Source organism: Cariama cristata, unplaced genomic scaffold (genome assembly GCF_000690535.1).
Source record: "Cariama cristata isolate BGI_N322 unplaced genomic scaffold, ASM69053v1 scaffold20047, whole genome shotgun sequence".
NCBI classification, from domain to species: Eukaryota; Metazoa; Chordata; class Aves; order Cariamiformes; family Cariamidae; genus Cariama; species Cariama cristata.
In genome coordinates, this window is record NW_009627443.1 from 9,281 (window position 1) to 14,345 (window position 5,065).

A 5,065-nucleotide genomic window follows, 5' to 3' on the forward strand; every position below is an offset into this window, starting at 1 on the left:
AAAAACACACCAACACACAAACTATCTCCATGGATGAGGGATTTATCTGAGCACCCTTGGTCCTCTTGTGCCACTGACAGGCATACTGACTGGCCCTTGATTGTCCTGCTCAGCCAACCCTTGTGCACAAGCAGGATGGTATGCATTTGTCTAATGACAGCAGCCACAAGATTTACATTTCCACTGGGTATGCTATTTGCAGAGTTAAGTGATGTTTGTTCCCCTGTAATTCACAGATTTCCTCTGTACTACTCAGTTCTACCAGTTGGCTTTATCAAGTTTAAATTTCTGTAAATTGAGGCTATTCCTTTGCAACTGCATATCCCTTTCTACCCGATTCTTCACAATTTTGAAAGTTCTAGTTGTAAAGTTCAGCCATAGCCTGATTCTCTCAGGTTCCTTCCTGCTTTATAGCCAACACCATTTATCCATTTGATAGTTGGAAGTGATCTGTTACTTACAGGAGGATGTCTTGTACATACTCTGGTAAACCTCTCTTTTCATCCCCCCATGCTACAAATTTAGATCACTAGGCCTTCAGCTTCAGCCATTTACAACTCTTACTGTTCTAATATTCTATAAACACCTCTTTTCCAGTCCACTTGTTCCAATTAACCTGAGGATTTATTAGCACTAGTCCTCTTTGGGTGCCCCCATAATGCTCTAGAAGTTTGCTTACAAACTTAACGCCACGGGCGCATAAGGAAAGGCTTGGTCCCCTATCACATAGGTATTACATACATTTAATCTTGGGAATACTCACAACTCAACCAGATCCTGCTGGCTACAAAACTGTTAAGGGATGTTAGAAGTGCTAGCCTCCTCCAGCAGCCTCAGCCCAGGACCCGTCTGCCTGGGGGGACCCAGGGTCCCTGCCCAGACTGGGGGGATGCAGCTGCTCCTTTCCTGTTGGCAAGTTTGCCCAGTAGTGATGCTGAGCACAAATCTCAGATGCACAGGACACACACACAGAGGACACTGACATGGTTGGTCATACGGATCGCCACCACCAAGGTGCTGCCCTCAACAGCACCCGCATGCAGGACCCACCTGAGACAAACACAGACAACCATGTCCCAGCATCCCAGCCCTTGCATTCGCTTCACAGGTCCTTTACTTGCTGGCTGGTGCAGCTGGATGCACCAAACCTGGACACTCACACACTCATCTCATGGGTACTCTATGTTCCGGTTGTACTCCAGTGTACACTTGCAAGATGTCTCCCTTTTAGACTAAAGGTGAGATTTTCACTCATTCAAGGAGACGAAGAAAAGGCAGAGGGGGCCCATGCCACCTGGGTGTCAGCTTGCAGTCACTGCTGCCAGGCTGACTCTCCAGCCTGACAGTAACTAGAGACTCAAAGGAAAAGCTACAAGACACACAAGGTCTCCTCCTGGTCACGATGTTTATCCTGAGCCCACTGTGCTGGTTGGGACTGTTAACATCAGGTTCCCGAGGAAGCTCGTATTGGAGCTGGAAACAGGGAGGAGGAAGGATAACTGGCAATCCAGGACCAAACCTTCATCCCTTGCCCTTGCAGCCGAGTTAACGCTGATCACTGCTGGGGTGGCTGCGTGTGGCATCAGCCCTGTCCTGAACCCAACTTGTTCGTTCCACGTTCATACCATGTTAATAGCTGAAACCAACCCAGACTTCCCTGACCAACCTCTCCTAAATTTTACGGGATACCAGAATTACAATTACATTTCCCTCTTTCGGCCAGCAGTGGGGCTTTGGACTGACCTCTATAAAAAGCTGAGATTCAGCAACCCATGCATGTCGGAGGAGCCTACAAATAACTCTCGGCTGAAGCCCCAGCAGGGATTTCAAAAGGTCTTGTACCTTTCCAAGCAGCGACAGGGAGCAGCCCATGCTCCTCCGAGTGAAGCAGGATGTGTGAATCCCATTCACAGCACCAGATGTTGTCTCTGGAAATAACCCAAATTGCAATTTCAATCAGGTTTATTGCCATAGGAGAGGACAGGGAGCTGCGGTGACAGCCTCTGCTGATGGGAACTCTGCCCAGCTGGAGCAGCTACAGAGTACCTATAACTTTTGCAACCCATTTTTCACCAAGACTGTGTCAGATAAGCAGCATATAGTACACAACAGCGGATGAAATTCATCAGACAAGGAGGCTCTAGACAGTGCATCCTTTTACAAATAATTCACTCCTTTGTCAATTAGATTGTTCTGACTGGCAAGACCGTTAGCTGCAAATGCTTCTGGAGGACTGAGGCCTGCTAAGACCTGTGAGACATTAACTATTTTGCTTTCAGACACTGAACATGAGTAAGTGCCTGCAGTGCTTTTGATCACTTACCTATGTAAAGTTCATAGTGCTCTTAGGAACAAAAACACTGACTTTTTTGCTATTTCAGAGCAACTCTAAAGGAAGTGTAAAGCAAAAGCAATGGTTAAATGCAGAAATAAGAGCTTCTTGGTTGGATTTTCAGCAGTCAGTTTGCTCATGACATGCATGTAGACACATGCAGATTTTGTTAAAGTCTGATAACTAATGATTTTTAATATGGAATCTGTGCTCACAGAAATGCCAGCATAAGACCAGTGAAAATTGACTATTTGTCTCCTTTCATAACTTACTATGGTCCATGAGACCCTCAGGAGCAGGAGGACATCTCTAGGCCAAGAGGCAGAAGTGAACACAGATAAATTAAATGGAACAGCTCCACGATACAACACTCTGTACATCTCAATCTCATTAACATTTTTAAGTTTGCATTTCTTCTGTAGTTGTGTCTTTACATTTCAGATTTGGGGGAATAACTGCAGTTTGAAATAGAAATTGATACTTACTGTTTTGAAACAGTTTTCCTACACAGTTATTTCAACTAGGGATCCTGTCCTGTATTTGCATAGATGATTGCAATGCAGTTTGCCCAAGGAGGTGTGCTGATTGTACATCAGTATGATTAGTTGTTGTCACCATTTAAGGCTGGACCGATGCTTAAAGCGGGTGGCAGATGCTCTCTGTTAACCCCTTCCTTTCCCAGAAGGGGAAGGAGAGGAGAAAAGGGAGAGAGACTTATGGGTTGGAAACTTAAACTTTAATAAAGCAATAACAATGAAAAATAGTATAAATAATATTAAAACTAGTGCTATGAATAATAGAAATAGAAATATACAAAACCGATATTGCTCTTCCTGATGATGACCGTGGGACCATGTGCTGCGCCGCGGCAGCTCGCAGTGCTCACAGGGCAGGGTGGGCACCTCGATGTCCTGGACTAGGCTCCGCAGGAGACAGCAACCGGATTCAGGGCGGCACAGATCAGGGTCGGAGGCAGGAGGGTGAGCAGAGTCCCACCACGATGCCGCCCACGAAGGAAAGAGGGCTGACCCCCATGATCCCCGAGCTTTATACCGAGTATTCCCATGAGTGGGATGGAATACTGCCTTGGTCAGGCCTGGGTCACCTGTGCCCCCTGCAGCTTCCTGGGGGTGCGACCCCTCCTCCGCCTTCCCCCTACATGGAGCCCAAGAGAGCCCGCAGGGAACCAGCACACACCCGTGGGCCTTTCTGCATAACAATCCCGCTTCTACCCCAGCACCAACTGCAGACATTAACTGCCATCAGCTCTGAAAGCAGGCGCTGCCTGAAACCTGCATCTCTTAGTGCAGTTACTAAAAAACTTAACTGATGGGAAAAAAAAATGTAGTGGAAGGAGAAATGGTCCTGTTTCAGCCAAACCAGGACAGTTGTGTATTAAGCAAGCAAGGATTTGAAGACAGTTGCGGAGGATCAGATTCTAGCAGAATAAGTTCTTTTAAAATAATTTCATATTAAATTTGCTAACTGCAGTTCCAGAGTGAAAAAATGACTGTATGTAATACACATATATTAAAAATGCAGTGGTTAAAAATAGGCATGATAGGATATATAGAACCTGTAAACTTTTGTTGTATATGTCTGTATTTCTATAAAGCTACAATGAAATAAAGTTGATGCTCAGTTCTCCCTCACACTTTACTGTAGAGGTATGTTTCTAAAAATCAAGTATTTTATTTTTTAAAAAAATTCAGTTTTCTTTCACTCTGTGTGCAGTCTTAAAATTGTCTGTATTGAGATATTTTTATCAAGGAACAACTAAGGAAGAATTGGTAAGCTGGAGTAGTTCATTGGAAGGGATTCGTTACAGATGTATAACTGCAATAAATTTTAGCTCCTTTTATGAGAGGAATGTCATCCCCTGAAGATTAAAAAGCTTGTAGGTCGTGGCAGTTAGACTTAAGTAGTGGGCTCAATAAATAGCCAAAACCAAACACATAGGTGTTACCTGAGGATATGTCTGATCTCACTTTCAAATGCAATACATATCATGTGCTTCTATCAACATTTTAAATATTGGGATTTGTTTTTTCTAAGCACACTGAAATTCCTTTGTTGTTGCTAAATGGTGTCTTGATTCTCAGACCCTAGGTTAATGTGTCACAAAATGCCTTCTCTTTCATGATGCGTACATCAATCAAGGTTTGTCTTGGCTCAATTAGCTAATAAAGTGCAATTTTGGAAAGCATGTTCTGAATGAAGCAAAACTTTGCCCAGTATCTTTTTTCTTTTCTTTTCCTCCTGTAATTTGTGAATGTTGAAGCATGTGGTTCTCGTTCCAGGTGACATCTACTATTGTGTTGTAACACTTGACTTGGTAACCTTTGTTGTTGTATTTAGTGTCAAGTTATGGTGCTCAAAAAAAATCAGAATGACCGTACTGGCCCTCAGACATCTGTACTCTGTAATAACTGGAGATCTGTATAAAAACTTGCTTTTGTATTTGCTATAAGCTTAGCTCTTAAATCACTACCTTTCTCTGTTCATATAGCTGGTATTTTTCTCTATTCTTCCCCTAGCGATGGACTTACAAGGAAGACTTGGAACTGAAATCAGGAGTAAGGGAGTTTGGAGTGGGTAACTGGGCTAAAATATTGGTCCATGGTGACTTCAACAACCGAACTAGTGTCATGTTAAAAGACCGGTGGAGAACACTGTGCAGGATCGAACAAGGCTAATACGGACTACAGGAATCAACTCATCTTGACCTTTCCC